Source organism: Marmota marmota, unplaced genomic scaffold (assembly GCF_001458135.2).
Source record: "Marmota marmota marmota unplaced genomic scaffold, marMar, whole genome shotgun sequence".
In the NCBI taxonomy this organism is placed as follows: Eukaryota; Metazoa; Chordata; class Mammalia; order Rodentia; family Sciuridae; genus Marmota; species Marmota marmota.
Genome location: NW_026000205.1, coordinates 9,434,990 through 9,450,904, shown reverse-complemented (window position 1 = coordinate 9,450,904; position 15,915 = coordinate 9,434,990). Strand labels below are relative to the sequence as shown.

Here is a 15,915-nt window from a genome sequence, read left to right as displayed (position 1 = left end):
CGTTCTGCCAACACTCTCTGTGGCTTACTAAAAAGAAAAGGAAGTGGGTTGCTGTATCCTTCTCTTTCCATCCCCCTACCTGATTGGCTAATTCAGGGAAATGTGGCTAGTAGGAAAGCTTATGGTAGTGCTCCTTGGTCTTTAGAGTTTAGACTCTCATTCCCTTCTTCCTGTGTCAGACAAGTCCTGGCTCTAAAGGAAGCACCTCTGGGGGCTGATAGTGTCCTCACCTTCTCTTGTGGGTATGACTTTACTTATCTTTCCTTTGCTGGGCCTCTGTGGTCATCAGTCCCCTGAGATCCTGTGCTTGTGGGCGTTGGGAATACTCCATGTGAGTGCTGTGGCCAGGAGCAGCGGCTGCAGGAATGCATCCCCTTCACACATGCATGCTCCATTAGCTCTTGGACTTCACCTTGAAAATACAAGTTCAGAGCCAGGGACGCAGCTCAGTGGTAGAGCATTTGCCTAATATACACAAGGCCCTGGGTTTGATTCCCCAGCACTGGGGGGAAAAAAAGGAAGAAAGAAAGAAAAGAAAGTAAGGAAGGAGAAAGGAAGGAAAAAGAAAAAGAAAGAAAGAAGTTTAAAGATAGAATTGTTACAGTTTTCAAGACAGTGACAGTACTAGATCAAGCTGAGGGCCTGTGTAGCTACTTGGTCTCCTGCCTGTGAAGTCGGCCCTCTCTGGGTTTGTCACACCAGGTAACAAATTACCAGTTTGAAATAGGGTTATGTCAGTGCCACAATTTTAACGGACTTAAGTTAATAACATTTAACATTAGGAATTAAAATCATTTAAAGGACAGGTACATTTTCAGTTGACTATACTTTCTTCTTTCCCTTTTTGTGGTGCTGGGGTTGGAACCAAGGGCCTTGCACACGCTCGGCAAGTGCTCTGCCAGAGTTGCATCCCCAGCCCTGATTGCGTTCAGATCAAAACAGCCACTGTCCTCACCTGCACCTGTTTGTCCAAATGAGGGTCCATCTTGACAAATGACAACATTAACCCTCGTTTACTCAGACCAGAAAACATATATATATCTATGAAAAGTCACATCTTGATTGAAAATGCAAAAATGTGCTCTACCAAAAATGAAGCAGCGACTGTTTACTTGGTTCATTTAATAGGCTTTTGGTGAACTGCTCTTGATCTTGGATACAGTTTGAATCTAGCAGAAAACTGCAGAGGGAAACTCATGAGGCTTCTCTCCCTCACCCTGTGGCAGTCTATCAGGAAGGCCGGTTTGTCTGTCACCTGAAATAGATCCTCACCAGCCTCCTCCTCTCTATTCCACTGCCCTAGCCCTGGGCCTAGTAGCCAACTCAGGGTAGCAGCCACCCCACTGTTTCTGCCTGTTTCTTTTGCACCCCAATGGTCTCTATGCAACAGCCAGAGGGGTTTTTCAAAAATGGAAATCAGAACTCATCAGTCTCCTCGGATCCTCCTCCTCTTCTGCTTCTCCTCTCCTTTTCTCCTTCTCCTTCCCCTTTAGAGACTTTTATTACCAATCCAGTAATATAGCCTTTCAGCTAACTTTTAATTGAGATATAATTCATACAACTATAAAATTCACCACTTTTTAAGTGTATTCTCGCGTTGTACAACCATTACTAGTATTTAACTCCAGAATGTTCTCATTGACCCAGAAAGGAACCCCATACCCTTTACAAGTCACCCCCCAACTTCTCCCTCCCCAGTCCCTGGTAGTTATCAATCTACTCTCTGTCCCTGTGGATTTGCCAGTTTGGGGAATCGTGTTAGTGGGATCATGATGTGTGGCCTCGTTTGGCCTGCTCCTTTCACCCAGCATCATGTTTTCGAGGCTCATCCGTATCACACAGGATCAGACCTTCTTTCCTTCTTGTGACGGCGTCACGCTCCCTGGTCTGGATGTAGCACATTCTGTTGACCTGTTCTTTTCACTGGCCTCCCTGTCCGTTCTTCTTTAGATCTGGGCTTCATTTCGTGCGGTGTCCTGCCGGGTACGTGTTTGCCTATTTATTTTCTGGCCCTTATTCTGGACCAGAAGCTTTGTAATGGCAGGTCCCATATCCTCTTTTGTCCTTCGTATGTGGCCTCCAGCTCCCCCTGTCCAGTGCAGGCTAGTACTTAACAGTTGCTATGAATGGCATAGCGTAACTCTCATTTCTCATTTCATCTCCTCTTAAGGCAGAATGATTCCAGTCCCATTCTGTGTGAAACGCCATGTCTAGCTTCCATTGGTGTTGAGGAAATGGTTAGGGTCCTGAGGTCCTAAACAATGAGGCCACCTGAAATGATAGCAGTTGCTAGCCGGACCCCCTGGTTGCTTGCCTGCTATGTAAGACCCAGTCTCATTGGAAAGGGGATTTTCCAGTGGTAATCATTTGGCTGCCAGGATATTGAAAAAAATAACAGAGAGTGGTTTCTCTCGTGAGCAAAATGTCCAGAGAATGGCAGTCCAGGGCTGGGGTGGCAGCTTTATGGTCATCAGGAAAAGCAGGATCCTTTTATCTCAAATCTTTTTGCTTCACCATCCTTGTGACAAAGCTCTCATCCTTATCGTGGCTTCATGGCCCAATGGGGCTGCTGCAGCCACAAGTTGGGGAACTTTCCTCAGAGGTCCACAGCAGCTTCCCCGTACCCCTTGTTAACCATCCCTGACTGCGGAGAAGGAGGGGAAGAGTCTGCATATGGTGGGCAGTTAGCAACTGTGGTAGGTCTGTTTCTGCGCAGGTCCCTGGCCGTGGCAGCCAGCTTCTGCACTGGCCTGGACCTTCAGCCTCCTTTATTCCCTGAGCAGTCAGAATCAGAGCAGTGACTTTCTCTGGGTTATCTGGATGGCCAGAAGGTCTTCCCAAGGTCCCACCTGCCCAGAAAATCCTCCATGCCACCAGCAATAAGAATGATGATAGCTCTTATTAGTAAACGCTTACTACAAGCTAGATCCAGCTCTTCATGGAGTTATTTTGTACTTAATCCTCACAACACCCTTGTAATTATCCCCACTTTATAGATGAAGAAACTGAGAGGTTAAGTACCCAGAGACTTTCTCACTATTAACGTTTTTTTTTTTTTTCATTCTTCCCTTTCAATATATTATGAATAAGAGGATTAAAAAATAAAGCCTGACCTATTTTGGTAGATTGACCACTGTTCTAACTTCTGTCTGATTAGCTGGGATGTGGAGAATGCTTTGTGGAAAAGCACCCAGCAGTCGAAACCACATTGACAAGCTGTTTTTACAGGAGGGCAGGAAGGGGCTTAACTGTTGGCACATCCAGCAAATGTCTGGTGACAGGAGGAAAAAGGATCCACAAGCTATGCAGGATTTCCCGAGCCCAGGAGCCAGGGGCCAGCAGACCACAGTGCAATTGTGCCAGCAGGCTGGACTTAGCCTGTGAAATGATAGTCACCCCAACTTCTCTTAAAAGTCTGTGGGGAGAAGGAAGCTGTTCCCAGTTCAGGCCCTCTGAGAATTAGTTCAGGTGCCTGGTCATCTCTCTAGATGTCTCTGAACAACTTCGCTCAGTGGAAATCTTGGGTTCTCCAAATTCATCTCTGAGCCAAGTCTTTGAGACAACTTTTAGCCCTTGTCAGTGGCCATCAGCCAACTCTCCAGGGTGGGGGCATAGCCTGTGTCACATGACAGCACCTGGAGGGAGAGGTTGACAGGTTGACACCAGCACTGCTCTCTCTTGGAACCCCATGGCCACAGGATGGCTGCTGCAACCATCTTCATCAGGAAGCCAGAGGTTCATCTTTCTCTTCTGGGCAGGGTAGTGTTCTGGGGAATAGAGGGACCTCTCAAATCCAACTATTACATCCACATTCTAAGCTTTAAAAAAAAAAAAAAAAACAGACTAATGAGGGGCAACGGGCTGTGTAGATGAGTCTGATCCTTTCTGGAAGGAGAGCAAGCACTTTTCTAGAATCCTTGGGTGAGAAGCCATGACCTACCCCAAGGTTATGAAGATGTGCTCTGTGTATCTTCTAAACACGCTTGTATTCTTCTGTTTACCTTTGGATCTTTGCCCCATCAACATTTGGGGCTCGAGGCTAAGCCCACGCTCTTCACTGCTGCACTGGTGGAGGTTCTGGAACCAGAGCCCCTGCATCAGATCCTTCCTGATGTGCCACCTGCTTACTGGGTGCAGCTTGCGTGGGCAAATTCTCTCTCTGTGCCTCCATTTTCTGGTGGGCTACCTAGGGATCCTAGGAGAATTTCCATGTTGTTACAGGGTTAAATGAATTGATTTAAAGAGCTGAAAAGGTGCCTGGCATGTAGTAAAATCAAAACATCAACCTGTGCTTGAACCTGGAATGAGAATTTACAAGGCTGCACTTGGGACTAGGAGCTCAGCAAGGACCCTGGCACCAGCCAGTGGGAGAAGTGAAGCGCACCACTGAGGTTCCTCTTTGTCTTTACAAGAACTTGCCAAACTACTCTCCAAAAATGTTTGTTCCAATTTCCACTCCCGCCCACGGTGACTGAGAGTTCCCCTTACTCCACAATTCAGCACATTTGGTGTTGTCAGACTCTGACATTTTGACCAATCTGCTGTATGTGAAATGGTCACAGTGTTTTCCCTGAGCAGCTTCCCTGCAGAGCTCTATCTGCGAGCCACTCCACCATGGCGTTACCTGGGCTAGGCTGCAGGCAGGACAGCCATCAGGCCCCTGGCACAGTGGAGTCCCCACAGCTCCATGTCCTGGGCCCTGCACTGGCCCACTTATCTTTGGAGGCAGGTGAGGTGTTGGGGCATAGGAAATGAGGAAGTGCGATCCTCAGAGCCAGTAACCCAGCCTGAGTGATATTTCATCCATCAGTGAAAGACCCAGTGCTAAATCGTTAGTGCAGGTTATTAATAGAATATAGGTCATAAGAGAAAATATGATTAATTGCAAGATGTTCTCTGTGGCTGTTGAGGGCCTAGATTTTCCCAAAGCAAACTCCTTTCTTCCCAGATCAGCTTTTCTTGGTCGCGGTGTGGGTGGAGGCGGGGATGAGCAGATATTTTCCTAAGTCACTACTTCAAAGACAGGGCAGGGGAGGTCTAGTGGGAATCTTCTCTAAATGAAGCACAAGAAAACCACTTTATTAGTTGGGTAAGTAAACCTCTGACGCCCGACGTGAAGCTCTGGTAACTTCCAAAAAGGAAGCTTGTGGCGGAAGGCCTCCCGGGGTATAGTTCTCCACCACCTCAGATGATCGTGCCTAGACCAGCCACTTCCATAGCGGCTCTGTGGAGAGGAGAGGCCTGGCTGTCCCTCCTCACCACCTGGCAAGAGAGGGTGCCTATGGCCAAGGCGCTCTTATAGGTCACATGGAACTGCCCAGGAGTGTATCCTGCTCCTCGACAGGAAACAGGAAAGAACCTCCTGCCATCTCTGGCTTGACTCTGGCGGGCTAGGAATCCTGCTCATTGAAAGCAGACGCCAGTAACAGTCACAATTCCTGACCAGTTAGATTAGCCATCCCTTCTTCCTCAGGGAGGGCCAGGTAAAGAGGAGTTGTTTTGTAACAAAATGTCTGAGACAATCCACTTAAAAAGAGGAAAGGTTTATTCTGGCTCAGATTTAGTGGTTTCAATCCATGGTTACTTGGCCTGTTGCTTTTGGGTCTGTGGCGAGGCAGAACATCATGGCAGGACTGTGTGGTGGAGGAAGCTGGCTTCATGTTGGCCAGGAAGCAAAAAAGAGTAAGCCAGAGTCCCATATTTCCCTTCAAGGGTACATCTCCAGTGACTGAAAATCTCCCACTAGGCCTCACCTCTTAAAGGATCCACCACCTTCTAAAGCACCAAGCTGAGGACCAAGCCTCTTTAACACATAGGCCTTTGGGGGCCCAAATCCACACTGTGGCAGGTGTGGAGTGGTGTGAGTGGGTGATCCCTTCCATTGGGGATGAGATGGAATAGAAAAGTCAGGTCTATAAGTACAGGGACAGAAAAGCACAGGTGTGCTCCCTCGCCTTGGAGTCAGGGAGCAGCGCCCTGGCCAGCCAGGCACAATGCAGGAACCCTCACCAGTCGTGGCCTGTTCAGAGGGTCTCAATGAGGCTCTAAACCAAGGTCACTGAACCATTACTTGGGAGATTGGTTTTCAGCACATTAATTATGAAATTGTGGAACTGTTTGCAGACACTTCCCTGAAAGTCCATTTTATAAAACAGAAAAAACTGGAGCCAGTGTAGATAAAACAGTGCTCTAGAGATCTAGAGTCTCACTCACTGCCTGTCCTTACCCTCTGAGGAGTTCAAGGTGAAACCTCCTGGGGCTCTTGGCATCCTGCTCTCTTCTCCAGCTGACACTGAGCCCCAAAGAATTCACTTAAGCATCCCAAACCTCAGTGTCCTTATCCAGCAAGTGGAGGCCAGACTAGATCAGAGTAGTCTTCACTCAGTTCCTCTGGACAGGGGTTTCAGAGGTCTTTGACATCTTGAGGTGTGCAGTATTTTTGTGGATTTTTGTTTTGCCTGAGAGATGGGACAGTTTATTTTTTATTTTTATTTTTTTGAAAAGCCATGTACACTCAAACATGAAGCATGAGCACCGTGTTGAGTTTTGAGGTCCCTGCGTGTTTCTGTTATTCCTATTGTAAGTGACAGTATCTCCCAGCTTAAACTGCAAAGGGAAGTTAATGGCTCAGGGACCTGAAAATCCCGAAACTGCCGTAAATGGAGTCACCACTCAGGTATTCTCATCAGGACTTTGCCGCTGGGAAGCCCTCAGCTCCCTGCCTTCCATCTCATCTCTCTCACCCAGTAATCACAGCAAAATTTCCAGGACCAGCTCTGATTGGCCCTGCTTGGCCCAGTTACCTTTCCCAGAGCCAATCCCTGTGGCCCAAGGGAGGAAACATGTGGCCTAGGAGCCAGGCCAGGAGACTTCCTCATGCCCATTCTTTTTCTGGGATTCTGTTCATGGTATAAACCAGTGGAAAGTGAAGTGCTTGGTCTGTGGGTGTAACGTGTGTGACAGATGAGCCATAGCCATGACCATGCTGGGATTGCCAAGACAACTCCAAGGGCATCCTCCCTTCCCAGTAGTCTCAGGTGAGGTTCTGGAATAGCAGGTCCTGGCCGGACTCTTGGCCTGAGCCCTCCTTTCCACAACCAAGCATTTTCTTTTCCTGTGGGAGGGATCCCTGACTGATGGGTCTCCACAGCCTCCTGCAGGAGGCAGTTCCCGGCCGAAGAGAAGGCACCGTTGACATTACTGCTGATCTGCCTTTACAGAGCCATGTGTATTGCATTAGAGAAAGGGAGAGAAATTAGAGATGCAGAAAAGCAATTTCCGTTGCAATTTTAAAAGCAGCTATTAAAATTTTACAAGAGGTTTATTACAGGGGCTTCCTGATCATCCCAGGAATTTTTTTAATGGAAAGTCTTGTGATAAAGGAAAATGTTCTGGGTGCTTCTGGTTCCCCCTTGCCCTGCCAAACATTTTGAAAATCAAAATTTTTAGGACTTCATACACCAGCTGAGGGACAGCAACTGCTCAAGAGGCTATTTTTGAGTTTTTTACAATGTGTGTTTTTCTGTATTTGCTGTTTCTATGTATAGTAACTATTTTTTAATTTTTTATTTTTACTTTCCCAAAGGCCTGGTGGTGAGTCGTGGGAATCATTGAGAATGGCGGTTGCCTCAGCCCTTCTATGTTAGTTCAGAATCGTTTGGTTGTATGAACAAATAGAAATTCAGGTCAGCCTGCTTTTGTATAAAAGGAAATGTTTGGACTCAGTAGCCTGGGAGAGTCTTATACGGGCTTCAGGAATGGTGGGATCCAGGGCTTCCAGTGCGATTGCCAGGATCCTTTTCCTTCTACCTCTGGGCTCAGCTTTCCTCTGTGTTGGTTTACTCTCAGGCAGGCTCTGAGTCACCAACATAAGTAGGTCTAACCAGCTTCAGAGGCTCAGGGAAAATAAGCCATCTTTCTTTCCTGTAGTCCCAACGCTGTCCTGGGGTACGTGCTTATTGGCTCTGATCATTTTTGCACCCATGCCAGAAACAGGGAAAGTGATACAGTGGCTTTATTACCAGTCCAGGTGAGTCCCACCTCCACCCCCAACCACATAAGAAATGCCAAGAATGAGAAAAGAGGAGATTCAGAGAGCTGACCCTGGGAGGGAAATGGTGCAGGATGGGCGGAAACAGCCAGCACTTAGGACCTTTCCCATACCAACTTCATGAGGCTGAATCTGCCCCACACTCCCAAGTTTTTGTCTCCTCTTGGAACCTGCTCCATCTTTACCTTGTTCCAAGTTGAGTGTAGGGTTTTGTGTGTGCGTGCGGTGCCGGGGATGAATCCAGAGCCTTGTGCATGATAGACAAGCACTACTGCTACTGAGCTCCAGCCCTAGTTAGGAGGTTCTTGATCTTGGGTGTGTGGACTCAAGAAGTGAAGAGGATCATGAAGTTGGCTGGGAAAAAACATCACGTGTCTGTTTTCTTTACCATGTCACTGAAATCTAGCATTTCCTTATGAACGAGAGCAACAAACCACAATTGTTAGCAACACCTGTGACTTTGTCACACTGGAAGCCACATATATTTTCATATGACATTACAGTAATTGCAAGTATCATAAAATGTCACACTCGTTTTTCTGAATCACTGAAGTTATTGTACCCACCACTAGATCTCATAATTTGAAGCGTTGATCAAGAAGCATGGATAGGACCATGTCTCAGATTTGGTTTTGTTTTAAGAGGACTTGATTGGAATTGGTTTCCTTTGTACTCTTGGTATTGTACCCTTCTTCACCAGTCTGCCAACAAGAGTCCCTGGCATAAGAAAGGTTTAAGAACCCCTGTGGGCTTCTCTAGGACCCCTTTCTCCAGGAGAGGGATTTTTAAAGAGGTCCTGACTCCTTTGGAGCAGCTGCTCGTTGGGTTTCCTTTCAGGGAGGCTTTCTGGAGGAACTGCCTGGCAGTGGCGTGGTCTGGTTTGGGTGGTGAGGCAGGGAGGCATCGCCAGCCTGTGGTTAGCCCTCCTTCGCTGCCAGAACAGAATGTGGGCCAGCCTGGGGGTCTGGAGCAGGCCCTGGAGTAGAGCTGCCTGGTTCATGCCCAGTGACATAATCAACTTTAGTTACTGACAGGGCAGCCTCCACCAGTGGGTTTCTTCCTCCATGTCTCAGTTTTCTCATCTGTTACCATGGGCAGGATTACTCGTTTACCCCTTGGGGCACTGGGAGAGTGAAGTGAGTCAGCACAGGACAGAACCAGCACAAAAGGAGTAAGGGTCATTACCAAGTGGCCATTTCATATAGGGTGGCTCTGGGTTGTTTTAGATCTCATCTTCCTGACTTAGGGCCTGTCCTGTGCTGGTACCTGGAATGTGATGGAGAACAATACCAACCATGGCTCCTCAGCCTGGAGACATTCATTTTTTATGAAGTAGCCATTCAAATATGAGCAAGTGAGGAAGTGAGGTAGCATGGGAACACACCTGCAGTCTCAGTGACGGGGAGGCTGAGGCAGGAGTCTTGCAAGTTCAAGGCCAGCATGGGCAACGTAGTGAGACCCTGTCTCAAAAAATAAAAAGGACTGGGAATGTAACTTAGAGGTAGAACACCCCTGGGTTCAAGTCCAGTACCAATAATAATAATAATAATAATAATGTGTATATTTTAACCATATTAAATATTCAGACATAAATTTATAATATAAAGTTGTAAGTCAGGACAAGAGCTATTTCTTTGTCATTCCTCTGCTCACAGTTGTCTAACGGAAATGTCCTTTATGATGGTCCTCCATCTGTCTGCCCTCATTTCTCACCACTTGCCCTCACTCATCTGGCACCAGCCACTCTGGCCTCCTGGCTGCTCTGGAAGTGTTCCACACCGGCTCCTGCCTCAGGGCCTCTGTACTGGCTATTTTTGTGTCCAGGAGGCTCTTTCTCAAATAGTCAACCTTACTCACCTGTTCAGGTAACTAGCCTCTCCCCATAGAGACCTTCCCTAAGCGCCCCATGTGAAATAGCAGCCCTGTCACTCTCGCCCCCAACCTTGTATTGTGGGTTTGTTTATTGTCTTCCTTGCCACTGGAAGGTCTGGTCCCTGGGGAGAGCAGTTTATCTTGGCCCTGGTGCATTCTCGGTGACTGGCACATAGCAGGAGTTCAGTAAACATTTGTTATGGGAGTCAATATGTGAATGACAGGTGGGTACTATAGCAGGATGACTGAGTTAAGTCAAAGAAATCAGCTCTTTTTTTCCTTCTCTGCGTAGATGCACAGTCTTTGAAGTTGGCTCTCCTGGGACCCTCAAGGCACACTAGTCTCCAGAACATACTAAGGGTGAGTACAGTGTGGCTGTTCATTTGTTTAAATTTTATAATGAGCGTATCTAAACATGTTTATTAAAGGGTATCAAAGGAAAAATGGAAGTGATCTTCATTGTCTTTCCATCACGCGGGAGCCCAGCATTCCCCTTAGAGTGGTTACAGTTGGCTCTCCAGTGGGTGTCCTGCCAATCTTTTTCCCATACAGGAACAATCCTACTTACGAATATATACATTTTTTAAAATTTTAGTTTGCTGTGTAAGAAAAAGGAACTGTGGGGCTGGGGATGTGGCTCAAGCGGTAGCGCGCTTGCCTGGCATGCATGCGGCCCGGGTTCGATCCTCAGCACCACATACAAACAAAGATGTTGTGCCTACCGAAAACTAAAAAATAAATAAATATTTAAAAAAAAAAAAAGAAAAGAAAAAGGAACTGTGCTATATTGATGCTTCTGGAGCATGCTTTCCCCGTCCTCGACAGCAGTGTGTCTTGGAGGTCTTCATAAGCATAAATCAATGTATTGCACTGCTTTTTCTTTGTTTGTTTGTTTGTTTTATTAATTTGAAATTTTACATAGAGTAAAACTCAGTCTCTGGTATACGGTTCTTTGAGTTTAGACAAAGGTATTCAGTTGTGAAACTGCTACTATAGTCAATACAGAACCAGGCCCCGTGGTGCCAGAGGCTGAGGCAGGGAGGATTACAAGTTCAAGGCTAGCCTCAGCCATTTAGTAAGACCCTCAGTAACTTAGCAAGACCCTGTCTCAAAATAAAAAGAATGAAGGTATAGCTCAGTGGTAGAATGCCCCTAGGTTCAACCCCTAGTACCCAGAAATAAAAAGAGAACGGCCACATCACCCCACTGTGTAAGTGTACTGTTTTCTCTGTAGGTCAAAAATATAATGCAGGTCTTTGCATATAATTAAAATATAAACAGATGGCAAATACCTACCTGTATCTATGGATTTTGAATAGGCTATATTTAGGTTTCTGGGTTTTGGTTTTTTGCTAGTGAACATTCTCCTTTCTCATATCTGTGAGATGGAATCTAAGCAGTGGAGGAGGTCTCGGGCTGTGTGTTATTCCAGCATGGGAGGCATTCCTAAATGAGGATGTCAACCTTTGTTGGCAAGGTGCTTGGTGGGGGTGTTTGATCTTTGAGGGACCAAGAGACCCTAACAACATGGAAGAAGATTCTGGCAGGCAGACTCTGGGCACAGAGTGGTTGGCTGAGCTGCAGAGACCAGTCATGCAAGCTGTGGAAACTGCGTGAATCCACATGGACTGTCTCTTGGCTGTTCACCGGGTCTCGTCATATTCCTTTGTCCTGCCAGAGCTCTTCCTGGGTACCTGGAGTTTATCGTGGGACAATGTGTAGGGGCCAGGTTTCCATCAAAGGATGCTTCTTACCGTAATTTTTATTAACTCTTATTTTTTATGTTATTTTATCTTTTGCAGTATTAGGATTTGAACCCAGAGACATTGTATCAGTGAGCCATATCCCCAGCTCTCTTTTATTTTGTATTTTGAAACAGGGTCTGGCCAAGTTGTGCAGGCTGGCCTTGAACCTGCAGCCTCCTGAGTAGCTGGGATTATAGCCTTGTGCCACTGCAAGTGGCTAGCTCTCTAATTTTTAAAAAGTTTTTGAATTACAGAAAAGTTCAAAAATGCTATCTACCCTTTCACTAGCTTCCTCTGATGTTCCCATCCTATTCTACTGAAGCGCAATGATCAAAACCAAGAAATTAGCCCTGGTCCAGTATTTTTAATCTGATTACTTAATAATCAGATTTTACCAGTCTTTCTACTGTTGCCCCTTTTTTGTTCCAAGATCTTATGCTGCATTCAGTTGTCACGTCACCTTAATCTCCTCCAATCTGTAACAGTCCCTTCATGACCTTGCACTTTGGATCATTTGGTTAAGGTGGGTTCTGCCAGGTGTCTCCACTGTCAAGCCACTCTTTCTCTTTATAACTAATAGATACATTGGGGGAGATACTTTGAGACTGTGTTATGTCCTGCATCTTAAACTTCCATTGGTGGATGGATCTTTCCTGCAACAGTAATTACTGAAGTGTCTCCCTAAGGGTGATTTTGTGTATCGTCCCATCTCTGTGTATTAACTGGAATTCTATAAGGAAGACAGTTATTTCTTTACATTTCTTTATTCAGTTATTAATTTATATTGTACGGACTCAGGCTTTAATCTAGCACGTTCCTTTTTAATGTGGTAGAAGGTTCCAAATTTCAAGTGAATTCCTAGCATTGCCTCTTAAACATTCTGTAGGAATGAAACAGACAAAATCTTTTCCCTGAGTGAGCTGAGATTTTACTGCAGGACAAAACAGTCCAGAAATAAGACATGAGTATAGAATGAGTGTGATGGGATAAGTGCTGCAGAAGTGCAGAGGACAGGGCTGGGGATGTAGCTTAGTGGGTAGAGCGCTTGCCTAAAATGTGCAAGGCCCTGGGTTCAATCCCCAGCACCACAAAAAAATAAAATAAATAAATAAAATAAAGTGCAGGGAAAGGTGCCAGGGGAATTTAGACAAGGTGGTCAGGGAAGGCTCTCAGAGGGGACCCCGACTGAGGCAGTACCAGCTGGGAGATGTCGGACAAATCACCCCACTTATGAACAGGGCTTTAGGAATTGTCCCTGCTCAGTATATAGCTAAATGTAACCCTGTGGAAATGCCAGGTATGTCCAGATCTTATATTCTTTTCCCCATAAAGGAGAAAAATGAGGAATTTTTGCTGGTGCATTGAACCCAAATTGCTGTGTCAGGTCAATTTCATGGTACATGAATGAATCTGGACCCAGCATGATGAATGTGAGCTTAGTCTGCTGCTCTGGGCATGGCCTCTGTGACCTCAGCTGAATCAAACATCAAGACATGGAAACACCAGGCAAATCCAAATGTATCATTTTCATTTCATTTTTTTAAAGTTACTTTTTCTTGTAGCAAAAGATAGCAATTTTCCATTTTTAGTGGCCATAAAGATTCCTTAAAGGTGAGTTGATTTATAGAGATTATTTAGTAATAGTTGCCCAGGTGGAGTACATTGTATTGGCCCAGCCTTCTGCTCTTCTTCCTGTAGACCAGGGGTTCCCAACTGGAGGCCTGAACTGAGGTTGGCAAACAATGACCATGGGATTGATTTCTCTCCCAGAGCAGCAAACCTGGTGGTTCCTGACTGCCAGCATGAGTTTGGTGGCTGAGTAGTGTCTGTAGATTCTCTTGGCCTTTCCCCTGTGGTTGCAGGGTTGCTGCTGTAGCTGCAGACAGGGAAGGATTGATTCCCATGCCAGGTCTCCATTCTGGACTGCTTAAATACTCTCCAAATCCCCCCAGAAGATTCCACTTCCATCTCATTGGCCAGAAATGTGTGACATAGCCTCCTCTTCTCCAAGGAAGGTGAGAAAGTCCATTCAACTCTCAGCCTTTTCTGAGGAGGCAGCCCGAGAAAAGGGGGAACTGAGTGTCGGATGGGTTGGCCAGCCAAGTGCCTGGTCCCTCAAGGGAAGAAGAGTGATAATAATTGACATTAAGGGGTGCTGACTTTGTGCCAAGCCCTGCTGGAAGCACTTTACATGATGATCTCAGTCCTTACAACCACTTTGTGACGTCACTGCTGTGATATCCATCCCCAGAATAATGACAAGGAAACTGAGGCAGAGAGTGGTGAAGCCACTTGCTGCAGAAAGGACCTGGGGTGGGAACACTTGAGCTGTCTTCAGGACCCTCAGCCACTACCCTGTGTTGCTTCATGAGAGATCCAGGGGTCCCAGTCCACTCTTTGGCCTCCATTTAAATTCTTTCATCCGGAAAAACAAGGCAGGGTATCTTGCTTTGGGGGAAGTTGTGATCATTGACATACCTTCTTGTGACTCACTTCCATCTGTGTGTAACTGTCTCCCTCTGGTCCTGGTCCAGTCCTGACCTTCCTCTTATAATCAGTACCTGTGCTTTTAATGATTCTCCCCAGAATGGGGCTTCTAGCCTTGGCGACTTTCTCTGAAGCTCCGCTGACTGGTTCAACGCTCATTTAATGAACACTTTTTCTGTGCTTGCCCCTGAGGTGTCGTGGCGACGCAGGAGTAGCTGGGGTAGTCTTGTGGCTGGATAGCCTGCCCTCCTAGGTTCTTCAGCCAGTGAGGGAGGCAGCCCTCATAGACAGTAGTAGACCAGAGTGGTCACTGCTGTAGTGGGCAAGCCCAGGAGTCTGTGGGTCTGCAGTGGAAGGGTCCAACCTAGCCTCGGGGTAGGAGGTGGGGGGCTCCTTGAAACAGCTTTTTGGGCCATCGAGGAAGAATAGGGATTTATCATGGAGCACTTCCTCCCTTCTTACCCCCTCCCCCTTTTCAGTGAAACTCTTTTCACTCAGTTTGCCTGTCTGAATTTGTGTTGTCTTCTCCGTAAAATGAAAGGTTTGAACTTAGGTTTTCATCCATCCATCTAAGCAGTCAACCAGCAGTGACTGGGCATTTCCCACGTGCCTGGTCCTGTACCGGGCATGGGCCTCCTGGGTCCAGGGTGTTGGCAGAGCCCTGCAGGTGAACAGCCAGATGATGAGCATCCTCACCCGGAAACCACAGGGCCGCAGGAACCCAGATCAGATACTGAGCCTTCACTCGGGGTTTTAGGAAAAGTTTCTCGAAGGAGAAGTTTAAAAAATGAGTTGAGGGCTGGGATTATGGCTCAGCGGTAGAGCGCTCGCCTAGCACAGATGGAATCCGGGTTCCATCCTCAGCACCACATGAAAATAAAGGTGCATTGTGTTGTGTCCATCTACACCTAAAAAATAAATATTAAAAAAAAAAAAAAAAACGAGTTGACATGGTGGCCAAGAGCATGGGCTTCTGTTATCCACTAAGGTTGTTTTGAGGATTAAAATGTGCTTGTGAATTTCAAGTACTTTGTGCCACGGTAGTGTAGGACAGTGAATGGAAGCGCCAGGATAGTGCAGGACAGCTCATTGATCAGTCCCTGCTGTGCGTCAGGGCTGAGGCAGCTTAGTGGCCAGCCTGTGAGGTGGTGTTAGCTGCTGCCGCCATGATCACTGCCCTACCCAGTGTGAGAGTGTCTGTCTGCCTTGTGCTGGCCCTGAGCTAGCAAGGTGCCTGGCTGGAGCAGGACTGCGCTTTGGGAACAGGACTTCTGCAGCCTGGGCTGGGAACAGAAGTTCCTTGCTGCGTATTGAAAACCACAGCTGTTGGCCTCTCAGTCAGTCCCCTTTCTCATGTAGTCTCGAGGCCTTTCAGCCCTGGCCTCCAGAGCAGTGGGCTGCCCTTGACCTCTGTGGTCAGAACGCATGGATGCTCTGCTCAGCCCATCAGCTAAGTCCTAAATTAGACCTGACAGTGTGATTTATTCTCTGGGACAGAGTCGGGAGGGCAAAGCCCCAGTGGGTGATTCTGCGGGAAGGTTGTCAGCCCGAATTAGCCCAGGCCCTTCATGTAGCCTCGCTGGTTCAGCGTCTTCCAGCTAATAGGGTTTCCAGGGTGTCACTGGCTTCTGAACGTCCCCAGGGGCTGGGACTTGGCTGTGATCCCCATGGAGTTGTGTGCCCTGTCTGAAGGCATGGGAGGCTCTTGGGTCCTTTCATCCTCCCCATCAGAGAATGAAAGTGGCAATTCCTGGGAGTAGT

At 47.0% G+C, this 15,915-nt stretch overlaps 1 protein-coding gene across 5 annotated transcripts in view; it reads left to right on the top strand.

The window, feature by feature from the left end:
• The window catches only part of Sipa1l3 (signal induced proliferation associated 1 like 3), a 233,045-nt gene that overhangs the window by 85,905 nt on the left and 131,225 nt on the right, over positions 1–15,915 (top strand). For all 5 annotated transcript variants that reach the window (XM_048790949.1, XM_015496907.2, XM_015496906.2 and 2 more), the window contains exon 2: positions 10,215–10,282. The gene's annotated coding sequence lies outside the window, so the exon portion shown is untranslated. The remainder of the gene's footprint in view (positions 1–10,214; positions 10,283–15,915) is intronic.